Source organism: Ambystoma mexicanum, chromosome 7q (genome assembly GCF_040938575.1).
Source record: "Ambystoma mexicanum isolate Mex_15411 chromosome 7q, UKY_AmexF1_1, whole genome shotgun sequence".
In the NCBI taxonomy this organism is placed as follows: Eukaryota; Metazoa; Chordata; class Amphibia; order Caudata; family Ambystomatidae; genus Ambystoma; species Ambystoma mexicanum.
Window position 1 is genome coordinate 154959446 of NC_090941.1, and position 16534 is coordinate 154975979.

Below are 16534 nucleotides of genomic sequence, written 5' to 3' on the forward strand. Positions count from 1 at the left end.
TTGGCTCTGCCTTCATAGCTAAAAAGTTGGCCCACATGCCATTGACCTGCCCCAACCAACTGCATTGTCTCGTCGCTCGAGAGGATGCCTGCCCATTAAAGCGCCAGAGAGTCCCAAAGTACTAAACCCTATGCCTCCTCTCTCCATATAAGAAAGGATGGATTAAACCCTGTGGGGGCCCTAGACAGTCAAAAATTCAGGGCCCCCTTGCAAATTATCTCCTAATACTTTTTTAATTTTACCAACCAACAATTTTAATAAACCAATTTTAGGCTGAGTTGAAAGCATGTCTGGCTGACTGTTGGTAGGATACTAAAGCTGGCATGGGGGTAGTAGCACTAACTGGACTCCCTTGACCACCTACGGGTGCTTACATTTTACCGTACCAACCCTGACAAGAAATGGCCACATTTATGAATAGCGAATTCATACCTTGGTGCCGTGTACACCATATTTTGTGCATGTCTCACTGACACCATTCCTCCCACTTATGCAACTACGCTTTGCCCTTCAGCTACTGGCTTGCCCTCAGCGATATAAAAGACGTAATTGTGTAAAGGTGGCGCCCTGCTTGTGCAATACCTCTTCCACCTGCAGTATTGCCATATGTACAACAGCTACTTGGAAACGTGTAGCCGAAATGCAAAAATACAACTAATCATGTTTATGGCAAACTCTTACATTCATGTAATGTATCCCTGGAGTGGAACACACTACCCCTTTGTCAGTAAAAGATACCATCATGTTAAGTTTTGTCATCAAGCGAAGTCCTAATAGGTTAACAGGTCTTTGCCAAGAGTACAATAGTGGTATTGATAGGTCATGTTCACCTATAGAAAGCGGCAACTCATCAGTAAAAGGAACAAAAATTGTAGCCCCATAGAATCCCTGCGCAATCATGACAATGCCAGACATTGGGTATTTTCCCTCTCCAACACATAAATGAGTCGCTTCAGTGTCTTCAAGAAACCTACCATCGTTACCCTGACCCTTGGTTCCACTTGGGGGTCCGCGGTCACTGATAGTACTGAACAAATCAGGTCGCTCTGTGGACTGTCCTAATGTGGATATAAATTCATCTCAGTACCCATGATCGGATTTCCTACTACCACGGTCACACTCCCTTTTCCTAGGTGTGGATGCTCGTGGGGCATTTGCCTTCCATTGTGGCACTGTTGCTTATTGCAATGGTGCATACTGTAGTCTCTGTGTCTGTTGCCTCCATGGGTGCTTGCTGTAGTTGCCCTTGTGGCGACTGTTTGCTGTGAAATCTGTTGCGTTTACTGTATTTGTGGCGTACTGTCTGATATTGTATGTGATCTTCTGATATTGTATGTGATCTTGGGCATAATATGCCGGTTCTGTATTGTACTACGGAGAATAGCCCATCCCTCCTCTTGGAGCTTGCCAGTTTTGTTGCATGCCTCCTCCTCTTCTTCTACATGTTCAGACTATATGTCCTATTCTCCCACAATTCCAACATTGCTGTGGTTGTCCCCCATTAAATCCTCCTCTCCTTAAGAAATCCGCTTCGTCCTCTATGTCCATTCCCTCTACCTCGCAGCCAAAAGTTGTACACACTCAGATCCATAGGGTGCACTACATTGCTTTGCCCTGCCGACTGTAATTTGTGTGTGGCCAGGCCTTCACTACTAGTCAATACTGCACATTCTATAGCAAACTTCGACAATTTCTTCTGGACCAAAGCTGCTTCCTCTTGCTTTCTATTCTCAGCTTTCTTATTTTCCTCTTGCAACAACTGACAATGATGTACAATAGTCAACTGTATTTCTGGTCATGGTTTCGCTTCCATCCCTACCTGTTTCTTCATCTGCCATTGCACTGGCTTGGGCAGTCTTTGACGTAAATAGATAATAAAATAATGTCACTGTTTTATCCCACGGTTCTCTCGTCTCTAGCCACCAACGTTCTTGAATCTCTTGAATGAAAGGAACAGGATCTTCATCCTCGCTCATTTGCCTTGTCATAATCGCACCTATGTCCGACGTGTCAGGCTATTGTACTCTAAGCGCCTTCCATATCTCTGCTCTGCAATTATTAAATGGCGCTCTGCCATGTGTCGTTTTCTGTGCTGTTACACTCGCATATCCTGCTGGTCTCCAAATGTCATCTGCTCACCCTCCTAGAATAGCTCAGTAGGCTTTTTACAACACCCACTGCTACTGTCATTCCCGCTGTCACTCTTTCAAACACAAATCCATTTCCCCAAAATCCCACAGTAAACTAGGTAATTTAAATTTCACATTTTCTTTCTCCATTTGTGGCCACGGAATATATTGTGGTCATCCTCTCCCTTTCTCTAATAACGGGAATAGTGTAAATCCTGGTCCAAAATCATGTCCCCCTGCACTTCGTGTCTTCCATGTGGGGCTAGTTTGCTATATCGTCTTCTCGATGACAGTGACCTTACCCTGCTTACATAAGGTGGGGACATATCTCCTGCACCACACGAACGTGCTGGCGGTTGTTCAGAATATGGGATAGATTATGGTGTTTTTTTCTTTTGGGTCCTCCAAATCCGACCATTTTACCCCTTTCCATGTCTGGATCTATTGAGAAAAAAACTGCATTAGCCTTCTCTCTGCACTTCCTTATTCTACACCCTCTTTTCGTCTGACATCATTATACCCCAACTAGTAGGACTATTATCCCTTTCCTCATCAAGCTCTAGTCTACTATTGGACAGCGGTCTATGTTAGTCCATCAATGTATTAACTGCTCTACCTCCCATTTCCTTCGGTGGAGATCCTGCGACGTTCCCCATAGCCTTATAACCACCCTTTTCGCTCAATTGTCTATATAAAGCCCCAATCCTTTTCCCTATGCCTTCTCCCTCATGCTGATCGACCCATGTATGTATTCTCGGCATCCCCTGCAGCGCTGTTCACGCTCCCTTCCATCACTCTCGCTACTTCTATTAACAATCTGATCTATTTCATCATTTTTTGTCTCATTCCTTCTTTCTCATCTCTTTTCTCTTCTTCCTCTCGCCTTTTTGCAACCTACGTGCTTTCAATCTTTGGGCTTCTATTTCTTCACCTTTCTTTTCTTCTATTCTCTTTTTTCGGTTCTTCATGCACCTTCTCTGTCCTTCCTTTCGTTTCCCCATCTTTCTTTCTCTTTCTTGTAGGCCCTCTCTTGTTCCTCTTCATTCTTTTCTCTTTCCTCGCTTTCTTCTCTTTAACATCGTCAATGCCCTTTCCGTCTAATTTAAGTAGTATCTGTCCTCCCATCCATTCGTATTGTACCATTATCATTCCACTTGCTTTGTCTTTCTTTCTGGTCTCCTGAATTCCTCTATTTCTACCTGCCTGTCCCTTTTCTTATCATGCTCTTTATGTTCAGCGCATGTGGCCATATATTTACGTTCTTTATTCTTACTTTCTTCCATGCTGTCTTCACTATTATAAGTGGGAGGTGCATATTTCGGATTACCATATCCTGCCGCTGCATTTAATTCCTTTAGATGATAGATTCCCTGTTTGTCTTCTGCTGTACTATTATTTTTAGGAGGAGAAAGGAGGAGCAGAGTGTGGTATGTACACTTTATGCTGATTGAGCATCCACTCCTTCTCAGGCAGGTATTTTCTCTTACTCCGATACACCTTCCATAGTTCTAAAAGAGCTAACCTTTTCTGTAGCTGCTTCCCCGCATATGTAGCATTCAAATATGTTGTGTTGCAGTACTGTTTTTGATAATGAGCCTTCTTGAGGCCATGGCAAAAGTTTTATTAGTAGTGTCTTTTACCCACTCAGCGTGGTACTTGTGTATCTTGGTAATGTCCTGCATAGATGTAAAAGAAGTGTCCCCCATGATGACAAGTCATTATTAACAGTCAATACTTACTGGGTTTTTTCCGTTTATTATTTAATCACACTACAACAACCAGTTCGGGCCAGCACCATCAATCGCTGCCTATTTCCCAAAAACAATTTCTTCAAAAAATTTCCAAGCCTATACATCAATACCCATTTTATCTCTTCATTTATGTTTTCTATCAATTTGTACTATCCTGTTACTATTTTTGATAGTTTAAAAATAATATTTTATTTTCCTCAAATATTACACTCCTAGGTTTGATTGGAACAAATCGCTTGCTTTTCTAGGGTCTAATAATTTTGTCAAATTGTATCACTATATCTCTTAGCGCTTTTAAGCTTACAACCTATTTTCTTTTCATAACATTTTATTGGGTTTTACATATGAGCACAACATCAACTACAATTCAGTGATCAATGGACATGTTAAGATAATGTTTCTCATGATATCTGGCGGGGGAGGGGAATGTTGGTGACCTGATAGTTTTCGTCCATGACCCTCTCTGTTCGCGGTGATGAGGCAGGAACCCGTATTCTGGGTTGGTCTTGTTTGAGTCTATAGTTTAGTAAAGCAGGCTACTTTGGAGCCATCTAGTTAATGGAGGCCTTCTGGTGAGAGCTGGAAATTTAGCGGCGTAGTCCATAAATGGGTCCCATATGTTTAAGGCTCTGTTCGGCGAGCCTGATCTAATTGCAGTAATCTTTTCGGCTACAGCTATGTCCCAAGATTCGGACCACCAAAGTGCCACAGAGGGTCCTCCTTCATTTTTCCACAATCGGGCCATTGCAATTTTTGCAGCTAGGAGTAGGTGCATGCATAGGCAGGGAATTTGTCCTGAGATTGGGAGTGCCCCTCCTCCTCTTTCGCCCAGAAGGATGATTCCCGGATACCAGGAGATGGAGAGACCGGAGATTTCCTTGATGTGTTTTATTACCTCATTCCAGTATGCCTCCGCCTTCGGACAAGTCCAAACCATGTGGAATAATGAGCCTGGGCTAGGGCAAACGTGCCAGCATTTTCCGGGAATGTTCGAATTGGCCCTGTTGATTTGAGCCAGGGTGACATATCTGTAGCAGAGTGTTTGTGATGCAATGTGAGCTTTTGTGCAGTCTAGCCCATATTTTCTCCCATTCTTCAACTTCTATTTCTCGCCCCAGGTCCTTTTCCCATTCAAGCATGTATCTTACTTTTTTGGAGGGATCTGCCCCCTGTCTAAGAGTCGGTAAAGGGACGATGTTCTACCTCTTTTGGTTGGCGTTAAGGATAATTCCAGCGCCGTTAGTTCTCTGGAGCATTTTTCCTGGATCCCCCTATGGGACAGCCAGTGCCGCATTTGGGCATAACGGAATCTTTCCCGCTCATCGACTCCAAATTTTGATTTGCATCGCTCATATTTTTGCAGGCCGCCTTCCCTCCAGGGCTGGAAGCTGAGCGGAGACATGCCTCGTGTGAAGTCGGGATTGTTTCAAATCCAGAGCTTCTCGGATGCCCCATTTCTGGGCTGCTGCTTTCCAACAGCGGACCACTGTGATTGTTGCCGAGAGGGGGCCGCTGTTTGCTTGTGGTTTTATGTTTGGTAGGTGTGGGAGATCTGAAGGCGTGACCGGACACCAGGCCTCTTCGAGTTGTGTCCATTTCGGGGTATCAGCTTCTTGTACCCAGGAAAATGCGTGTGATAATTGCGCTGCTGAGGTACATCTGGCCAAATCGGGTACTCCAAACCCTCCCTGTGCTTTCCCCCTTCTCATTATAAGTTTGCCTATGCAAGGTCCCCCCCCCCCCAAATACAAATTCCTGAATTTTCTTTTGCAGGGCTGTCAGGGCAGGGGCCCGGTATATGGATTGGCAATGCTGTGCAGTAGTAAAGCCACCTAGGGATTAGGTTAATCTTTATGGTGGTAATCTGCCCAAACCAGGAGATCTCCTGGGGCTTCCACCTTTTGAGGTCGTTTTGGAGTTCTTTGATCAATTATGGGACATTGCTTGAGTACAAACGTGATGGGTCTTTAGGGATATGTACCCCGAGTTATTCGATTGCTCCCATCACCCATGGGATCGGCATTAGGGGGCTGAGGGCGTCTCTTTCTTGCTTGGAGAGGTTAATTGCTAAGGCTGAGGATTTGTCCAGGTTTACACTGAACCCTGATAAAGCCCCGAAATTCTTTGATCTCTTCCCATAGGGCGCCCAGGGATGGTGCCAGGTTTGACGCTGTTATTAATACGTCGTCCACATACAGTGCGATTTTGTATTCTTCACCTCCCACAGTTAACCCTCTTATTCTGATGTTTTGCCCGATTTTTTCTGTGAAAGGCTCCATGGATAGGGTGAAAATTAGGGGAGAGAGTGGGCATCCCTGTCCGTCTAGTGCCCCTGGATATGTGTATTGCTCCGGACCTGGTGCCATTAACCTGCAGTTGTGTGGTGGGAGTTTGATAATTAGCCATTACCCAAGTGGTAAAATTTGGACCCAAGCCGAAATGCCCGAGGATAGGCCAGATATATCCCCAATCCACCAAATTGAAGGCTTTGTGTGAGCCTAGGATAAAACGGCCATTCCTACCTTCAGTTTGTGGGCGCTTTCAATGATGTTTATCGTTCTCCTGATGTTGTCGTGGGTCCCTCTCCCGGGGATGAATCCTGTTTGATCACGGTCAATTAGGATTGGCAGAATCGGTCCTAGCCTTCCAGCCAGCACTTTGGCGAAAATCTTGCCATCATTGTTCAAAAGTGTAATCGGGCGGTAAGAGGTAGCTTGTTCAGGGTCTTTCCCGGGTTTGTGTAGCAGAACTGGGAGCGATTCCGCCATTGACCCAGTGACCGTTTTTGAGGACAGGAAGGAGTTAAATAGGGCTTCCACCTGGGGTGCTAAAATCCTGGCGTATTTCTTGTACAAGTTTGCAGATAGTCCATCTGGGCCTGGGGCAGTGGGTTTGGGAGTTTTAATGGCTTTGGTGATTTCTTCGGTGGTGATGGGTGATTCTAGGGATTCCAGCTGGGATGGATGTTGGGAGGGTATGGTGCGCAGATTTTCTGGCAGGCTGACTAGTATTGTGGGATTTCCGGACATTATGGATTTATGGTATTTCGTTAGTTCGTTGATCTTAGTCTCGTAGTAATGCAATTTTCCATCTGCTCCCAATAGTTTGAGGATGTTGTTTTGGCTGCAAATCTTTTTCAGCTTTTGCACTAGAACTTTGTTTGCCTTATTTCCTTTACTGTAATAAAACTGCCTCGTGAAGGCTAGGGATTTGGCCGTTCGGTCAGCGCAGTGCATTTCTAGTGCTGTTTTGGCTTTCCTCAGGGCTCTTTCTGTTTTTCTGGAGTTGCGGGATTTCAGCTTGGCTCCTACCTTCTCCAACTTGGCTGAGGCGATGTTCGAGATTCTTCTCTGTTCCGCCCCTGCGCCGATTAGTGACCCTCTGACGACCGCTTTCATAGCGTCCCAAATGATGTTGATGGGTGAGTACTCTGTTGTGTTTTCTTTGAAATAATTGGAGATTGTTTCCTCTACTTCCATTCTGATACACTCATCTAGTAGTAGGGAGTCGTTCAGTTTCCAGCGTCTCTGAATAGGATGTTTTTGCCCCGATATAGCTAGTGTTGCGGATACTGGGGCGTGGTCAGACATCATGCAGGTGTGAATTTCTGCCTTGTTTAGACATGGGAATAGTGCTACAGAGAGTAGAATTAAGTCTAATCTTGAGAAACCTTTTTGTACACAGGAGTAGTGAGTATAGTCTCTTGAGGTTCCATTGAATAACCTCCAGACATCGACAGATTGTTTCTCTGAGCAGTTTACCTACTGCTAGTGCTTGCGCAAAGTCTGTATTTGTGGGGGGCAAAGTTTTGTCCAGTTGTGGGTTTGGCATGCAGTTGAAATCCCCGCCCATCAACAGGTGTCCTTCGCGAAAAGCCAGGATGGTCGGGATTAGGTTTGAGATGAAGCTGGCTCGGGACGTGTTAGGGACGTAGATTTTAACAATGGTGATGGTGAGTTCTTCGAAGAGGCCCTTGAGTAGGAGGAAGCGTCCTTCCGGGTCTCCTCTTATTGTGATTTTTGATATCGGAACTGTCACTCAGTAGAATTGCCACTCCTCTTTTCTTCGTTCCAGACAAGGTGAAATAAGCCTTTTTATACCTGTTGAATCTCACCCGGTGTTCATATTCTTGCAGCAAGTGAGTTTCTTGGAGGAGTACGATGTTTCCCCAGTCTATGTTCCACTGATTTGGGCTTTCTTGGTGAATTCAGGCCTTGGACGTTCCATGTGAGGATTACTACCTCGCTTGCGTCAGCCATCCTCTTATTTCTGCTTTAGGTATGTCCCCCGCCGAGAGCTGTGTGTTTGATAGATAAGTGAACTTGCTACGTTGGTGTTCTCTATGCATTGCTGCTGTTGCGATATGTTGCGATAGTGAATGGGAGTCCGGTCCTTGGGCGAGCTGGTGCTCCCAGCTTTGGATTTATCCTTTGGTAACTCATTCCACCGCCCCTCCCATCCCCAAATTGAACTTGTAGGAGAACTGTCATCCTACTGCCACTGGGAAACTGGTGGCACCATTGCGCTGAACGTTGGCCAACTGGGCCGCCTAAATGAACTATGTTGGAGCTTGAACGTTGCTCCCGCACTGTTAGTGTAGTTATGTGCATTTTTCGCTGAGGGTTTCATTGTTGTAAGTCTTTTGTCTCATTACCGATTGTGTAATTCCTACCTTTCGTTTATTGTCATGAAGAGGGTTGTTGCCCAGGGCTCGAGAGTCTGTAATGCTTAATCATCCCGGGTTGGAGTCTTTCTTGGGGGGGCCCCCGGAGTCTGCGTCGTCTGCTAGCTTTTGACCATTCTCCTGTTGGGGGCTTTCTTGGAGGGAGTTGGTTTGGTTCTTTGGCTTCCGATTCCCCATCTCTTCTCCTGAGGCCCATGAGTTTGTCCGCCTCTTTTAGGGACTGGATTTGTTTCTGAGCCCCTTCCCACATGAATTTGACCGAGGTCGTGAACCCCCAGTGGTATGGGATCTTTCTTTCGCGCAACCACTCTTAATGACCGTATGGGTTTTCGTTTCTGAAGTGTGGAGCTCGCCAAGTCTTGATAGAGCAAATTGTGGACCCCTGGAAGGTGATTTGGCGTATTTGCCTCGCCTCGCGCATGGTATCCTCTTTAAGTTGGAAAAAGTGGACCCTAACTAGGACATCCGGGGGAAAGGTGGATTTCCTTCTCGGGCTGTTGTATGCACCCAATCCAGTTCCAGGGGCGAGTTATCCGGGAGGGTGATTATGAACCTCAGTAGATCCGAGACATAACTTATTAGCTCTGCATCTGGGATGGAGGATGGGATCCCTCGTAGGCGGATTTTGTTTCTTCGGGATCGATTCTCTGCATCCTGCTGTATTGCTTCTAGGAGGTTGCATCTCGCTTCTAAGGCTTCAATTCTGTTCCTATCCTGCTCATTTTCAAATCTTTGGTCACAGACCTCGGATTCCAGTTCGGCAGTCTACCTCCCCTACCCTCTTGTCCAGAGAGTAGATTTTCTTTGTGACTTCTTCCGTGCTTTTTTGGATTTATTTGGTCAGTGCCAATAGTAGGTCTTGAAGATCGGCTTTAGTGACCATTATGGGCTGCTAGCAGGTGCAGTGAGTGTGATGATGTTGCTAGAGTCCTCTGGCGGGTCCCCCTTTTTGGATCTTTCGGCAGATGAGTTAGACATTAAGGCGGCGATGTCCGTTTGTTTGGATGCCTTCCCGCTTTTTGAAATGTTGCCTCTGTTGGGTGCCAGCTCTCTCACTGCGGGGAGCTTCCGATTTCGTTTCACATAAGAAGACCTCGGGAGCCGGCTCTTATTTCCCACTCCACCAGGGTCCGTTGTGGTTTCTCAGGCGAGGGATGAGGAATGAGAATATATATATCCTGCCTATTGCTGACCGAGATGGAGTTCAGTGTATTATTTAGTGGGCCCTGGTAAGAGGTGAGGAAATGAGTTGCAGGAGGGGAGAGGTTTGGGGATGCGGACGAGTACGAGTAGTTTTAGTGGTGCCTGACGGTGGTACAGTCTGGGGTCCAGGTTGATATAAGGTTTGGTGGCTTTGTGGGCTCAAGCGGTGACCTCTATTCCCTCCTGCTCCTCACCTTGTGTAGATTTTGCTGTAGCCCTTTCCAGTGAGTCTTGGGCCCCCGGGATGTACCGGAGGGCCACAGTCGTGCAATTCAGATGAGCTGCAAGCTGGAAGGGCCGTAAAAAGCATTGCGTGCGGGTAGCCAGATGGGGGCTTGCTGCATCGGCTGGCTGAATAGTTTCAGGTTTGACTGCCCAGTGTAGGTAGGCCATGGGCCTATTTGGCCGGGCGCCCCGTCCGGGGATGGTACTCGGAGAAACTTGTGCGGCCGGGCCACTCGGGAACACCGCAAGGTGCCGCTTGCATGCAGGGCCTGCCTTCCGGGCCACCAGGCAGGTCACTGTAGCAGGAGTAGTAGCTGTCGGGAAGGGGCCGGGAGGCTCCAGGCAGGTACCCGCGGACCGCTCCCTCGTCCTCACACGGTGCAGCCCAGGAGCCGAGACCAGATCACACACAGCCGGGACCGCAGATGCAGCAGGCTGTCGAGTCCTCGTCCAGATCGGAAGAGAGAAGGATCGCGGGGCACATGGAGGTAAGTATGTGTGAGGGGCACCGGGGCTGCGGATCTAAGCTGGCACTATACGTGGCGGTTCCTTACTTCAGCGCCGGGGTGCCTCCGGGTTGGTGACAGATGCCGGGTGGAGGGTCACCGACATCGGGCTTCTGGATGAAGGTGCTGGATGGGCTACAACAGTGTGGGTAGGTGAGCTGAGAACAATTTGGCAGCTTCGGCTGCTTTAGCTCGCCTGCTCCTCCCCCTCACCATGGTTCTTTGCTGGATGAGATGGCGGCCGCCATCTTGGTGTCTAGTGGGTCCCAAATGGGAAAGTGCGCCGAATCATGGCAAATCAGCATCGGAGCAAGGACCTAGTCGAGCGAACGCTGATGCAAGGTTTCATGCACAATATGCTCCAATTGCAGCTCTTAACGGGGCTTGGAAGCGGCGATGTTGAGTGCGGCGCAATGGGCCAAGCAGGCGCTCCTAGGAAGTCATGCCGATCGCGGCAGCACAGAGCCACGCCCCCGCTTACAACCTATTTTAGCACCACTAATAAAAACACGTCAATATATATTTCACTGATATTTCTTCAAACTCCCAAACACGTGTGCACAATTTCTGCGATCGTCTTGTCCTATTTTCCTGATAGGACGTATCGCATCTCTATTTTACTTATTTATTTTGGAGTGTTCTACAAATAATACTCCGTTCTGCAGTTTGGAGCACCTTTTGGGCGGCTTATAACTTCACCCATCCCCAGGATGAATCCTCACGAAACTTTGCAAAAAACATATGGCCAGTCAGATTTATTCTGCGAAGTTAGGTGAGGTTTCATGCTGGGGGGGCGGAGTGGGGTCCAAAATGTGTGGTTTTCCCATAAACGCAAATAAATTTGGTCACGCCTACAGCCCAAACCACTCGATGGATGTTCACCAAATTTGCGCCAGGAGCGGCGGCTTCGTCCGAAAGTATGCTTTTATAAATTTGGTGTAAATCCACCCAGTAGTTTTAGTTTCTTTATTTTTGTATTTGTAAAGCGCCCAGCAGCCCGGAGGCATCGAGGCACTGTTTCAAGAAAGTGTCTTAGTTACAAAATGTACATGGCAATGCATGGGTTACAGGTAGCAAGTGCCTAACAATGAAATCCTGACTAGGAGTTATACAGTCTTGTTTTGATTGCTTTTCTGAAGGCAGCGTGGGATTCAATGCTTCCGATTGTGGGAGGGAGCAGGTTCCAGTTGGTAGCTGCTATCACCGGGAAGCTTGAGCCGCCTGCCCGGGCTTTGAGGCTTTTGGGGATGGCAAGACAGTTGGTGTAGCTGGATCTAGTGAGTCTGTTCGAGGGGGCACTGAGAATCAGAGAGGTACCAGGGTGCAGTATCATGGAGACCTTTATTGTTAAGGACCAGAGACTTAAAGAGGATACGTTCCTTAACGGGAACCCAATGGACAGATTTCCTCGTGGCTGAAATATAATCTCTCCTGGAGATGCCTGCGGCTACTCTGGGGGCATTGTTTTGCACTGTTTGGAGTTTCCTGATGTTCTTTACTTACGTGCCTAGTAGGAGAGCTTTGCAGTAGTCAAGGCGAGATCCAAGGATTGCTCTGGCGATGGAGAGGGAGTTTTGTTGTGTTAGGAATGGTCTGGCGGCTGTGATAAGTTTTGAGTGGTAGGCAGCTGCTGAGGATATTGCGTTCAACTGTCCAGTCATGGTGAGATTCGAATCCAGATATACTCCCAGTGTTTTGACTGATAGATATAGGGATGCGAGTGTTGTTGATGAGAAAGAAGTTATATTGTGAACCCATCTTTCGGATTGTGTCCGGAGAGCCAATGAGTAGGAGTTCGGTCTTTTCATTGTTCAGACAGAGCCAGTTTTCAGCCATCCAAGACTGGATGGTGGCGTAGATGGCGTTGAGGGTTGTCTGGTCTGCCTCGTAATCTCCTGTGAGAGGAATGAGGACCTGCGTGTCATCAGCATAATTGGTGTATGTGATGCCCATGGAATCTAGGTAGTTAGTGACCCTGTGAAGAGGCTGTACAAGGTGGGAGAAATGCAAGACCCTTGAGGAACTCCACATTTGATTAGGTGGGGTTGGGCGCAGGCTTGGTCTGAGAAGACCTTCATCGCTCTACCAGTGAGGAAGGAGTAGATCCATGCCGTAGCATTGGGTGAGAAGTTGCCAGCAGTTGAGAGATGGTGGCAAAGGGGGTCGTGGTCGACCAGGTCGAAGGTCGCAGATAGGTCAAGAAGTAGTAAGAGGGTAGGTTTGCCTGCGTCCCTGAGTTCATCTATTTGGTTCTTGAGGTCCAAAAGAGCAGTCTGTTTCATGGTTAGGGTGAAAGCCTGACTGTCGGAGAACTAGTAGGTGATACGTTTCCAGGTATTTCTGGACTTGAAGGTACGCTGCTTTATCCAAGATTCAGTTGGAAGGGTGCCGTAGTGATGGGCACGTAGTTCCCTGGTGTTTTTGGATCCAGTGTGAGTTTCTTCAGCAGCCGATGCACCCAGGCTTTTTTGGAGGCAGGAGGGCACTTGGTTGGATTTGAAGGAAGCAATGATGAAGGCGGTGAAGAAGGGTGCTAGTGCGGGAGCGCTGTCTTTAATGAGCTGGACAGGACATGAGTCACCTTTACAGTTGGATGGCTTGATCGAATTAAGCATAGCTAGGACGTCCTGTTTTTTCATTTTCTGGAATGAGAAAGATGGAATTTCCGCTTGTGCTTTTTGTTATAAGTACGATAGTTGTTGTTTTAGTGCTTTTTGGTGGCTAATGATTTTTTTCTTGTAAGGTGTTCAGTTTGTTGAGCATGGCATCTTGGATTTTATTGCACCAATCTTTGTCTTTGGTAAGGGTGTTGTGTTGGGCGTTTCCAATTCTCTGAAGTTGGCAAAGATTTCCCTGGAGCCAGATTTGGCGTTGGCTATCCTGGAGTTGAAGGAGTTGGCTTTGGCTGAGATGATGGCGCTTTTGTATTGTTTAGCTGTATTTTTCAAAGTCAGTTTGGTGATGTCGCTTGGATTGCTTTGCCAGGCTGAGAGGGCTGATGAACTTTTGTGCGTAGCTGTAGGAGTTCCGGGGTGAACCAAGAGTTGGTTTGTTTTAAGGTTTTCGCTTTTCTTAGAGTCTTGAGAGATGGAGTTGTAGGTAGTGGCGAGGATGTCCGGGTTGTCTGTGAATGGATGCACGAGTTCAGGAACCTGGAGGTGTGGTAGTAGTCTTTCCTTTGAGTTGCTTGGCGATTCTGGTGAGGGTGGGCAGTAGTGTGGTAGAGGTGGTGGATGATGTTCTGGCATAGTTGAGGTCAAAGTGGATGGCTGCATGGTCTGACCATGGAATAGGGGTGATGGCGGAGATGGAGAGATCACAGTTGTGATGGGAGATCCACTCTAGTGTGCGACCTTTGTTATAGGTAGGTTCTGACACTGCTCGTTTAAAGCCCAGTATGGAGAGGGCATTGTCGAGGGATGCCGCATTTACGTCTGCAGGGTTGTTGAGGCCAAGATTCAAGTCTCCCAGGGGGATGGACATGGTAGATTTCTTGAGGTTGTACCCAAAGGCGTGGAGGAGTTCTTTGAATTCTGTGAGTGGATGGTAAGTCATGTGGGCTGTGATAGTGCAGTTGGGTGAGGGGTTGATTTTGATGAGCATGTAGTCACAGTTGTGGGGTAGGTCTCCTTGGATTTTTCTGATGTAAATGGACTGCTTGGCGATCAATGCAACCCCTCCTCCTTTCTGAGCTCCTCTGTCTTGTCTAAAAATGGTATATCCATCAGGTAGGGCGAGGGCTGGGCCACAGGCTTTGTGAAGCCATGTCTCGCTGATGAATAGTAGGTCAAGGTTGGAGTTACAGAGAAGGTCATGGATATCAAGAACGTGGGCTGGAGTGATCGCGCATTGATGAGAGCACACTTCAGCATGGATGTAGTGCTTGGGTTGACAGTATTGGATGTGGGAACTGTAGTATTGGCACGGTTGGCGCCATCTATCTTAGGTGCACCCATGGTAGGAGCATCAATCATGGGGGCAACAAAGTGCCCTTCACTCATCATAGGTGTGCAGCCATAGCAACATCAGTGGCAGCAGCCATATGAGCAGTGGTAGCAGTAACATTAATCATGGTGGCAACAGATGAAGTACATTTGGTAGACATTGTGGTAGTGGAGCATGCATGCTGTGATGCACGTATGTCATTTTGTGCCCACCAGAATGTCTGCTTGGTGGCTCATGCATTGGGGTTAAGGTGTTGTGGGATTCGTGGGGGACGTCTTGGATTGTAGGTGGGTGTGCCTGCCAAGGCATTAGGGAACGGTTACACTCACCTAGCTCCCACAGGGGCGTCGATCTGAACTGGACAGCTGCGGTCTCCACCAATGTGACGCGTAGTGCCGAGATGACGGACTGGACTGGCCCACCTAGCTTTGTTTGCTTGGCCCGTAGGAATATTCTTCTGCAAATGGAGAAAGGGAATTAACCACCCATGGAGTTGAGCGTTAACCCCCCCCCACACTCCCGCAGTTCTCCCCACTGATCACGTTCGATGTCCCCTCATAGTCTCACCTGATGGTTTGGAACGATAAGCTCTCCATCCTGCATAGAGCACAGGGGCGCGTAGATAACCAGTTGCTTCACTGGCTCAAAGGAATTGGTGAGTTCCAGAACAATATTGACTCAGATTCCCGGCAAGACGCCGTAAGTATGTAGTTCGTAAGAGTTCAAATGTCTGACTTTCACTCTTGTCCGATTCCTTGCAGGTTGCAGCTTGACCCTAGCGAAGAGTTACTTGTGGCAACCGGTAATATTCAGGTAAGGATTTGTATTACCCAACACAGTTCAATAAAATAATGTCAATATGTAACATGTTGCTTTCTCCCTTATTCAGGCGCGGAGAGAAAGTATGAAGTCTCTGGGAATAATGCCTCCGGCGGTAAAATCAGGTAAGTCTATTGTGGTGAGGAGGTTTCCCCTTATTTGTCCCTTTGTTTCACCTTGCTGTCCTTTTGTTTCCCCTTAGGGGCCGGGGTTCGGAGAAGATGCAGTGGAAGCTGCGCCGACCCGTGAAGAGGAATAGTACCCCCGGTAGTAAAATCAGGCAAGTCTATGGGGGGTAACTAATATTACCTCTGTGTATTTCCTTGGCTCACCTTACGGTTCTCGTCTTCCCCTTAGGTGCCAGAGTGCGGTGGGAACATGCAGGAGGATGCGGTGGAATGTGAAGATGCTGCGAAGGACGGTGAGTTCAGCCCAGCGCTGCAGCAGGCGAGGCGACGCGCATAAAAAAACTTCTTTCTTCCAGCTCGAAGGCGCGATGGATTGGGAATTCAGGTAAGGATCAAAAGGTATTGCTCTTGTTCTAACCTTTTCTCCTTCTTTCTCCTTTTTCTAGGAGCTCCAGAATCGAGGCGGGCGTGGCAGAAGACTGGATGCAGTCTTGCAGGCACGGGGAGCGTTACGCTGCTGGATGCAGAATAACGCGAAGCGTGTGCTGCTCTTCGGGCGTGGTTTAAATAGCCTCAAAGTAGTCCCAGGTAAGTATTCCTCCCCAGCCCCACCCGAGTAAAAAAATAGTCCCTAGGTAAAGTAGTCCCTTCCAAGCCTCTTTTGGCTTTGAGCTCTTGCAGCATGGTCTGCATCAGGTAAGTTTTAATCTATGAACCTGGCGCCTCCACATGAGCCTGGCGCCATAGACGCCAGGACTGCACCCAAATAGCCCCTAGCAGGGGTTGTTGGGCTTGCTTGGGATAACTTGATGCCTGCTTCTGGGGTTGCTGGACGTGGTCTGGGTCCCATGGGGTAGGCATCATGACAGGAACATTAGGCGGCCGGGGGCCTGCACGCAGAGGTGCCTCCTCTGAGGGGTCGGATTGCAGGAATTCGGTGCCTTCCACATGTGGGAGCGGGCGCGGTGGTGGCTGGGCGGGTGTGAGGCTGCCATACGTATGGTAGAGACTGGTACGTGGTGTACACTTCAGGCGGGGACAAGCCTTGAGCATAGGGCGCTCGTTCCTCCAGTACTGCGATGGGGGTGGGCGGGGATGCTGTGCGGGCGCGCCCATCAGATAGCCTTACCGCCAGGAACCAATG

General features: G+C 47.9%; 1 protein-coding gene across 1 annotated transcript in view; it reads right to left on the reverse strand.

Annotated features, from left to right (window-relative positions):
* The window catches only part of PRRG1 (proline rich and Gla domain 1), a 507776-nt gene that overhangs the window by 86508 nt on the left and 404734 nt on the right, over positions 1-16534 (reverse strand). The gene's annotated exons all lie outside the window — the stretch shown is intronic.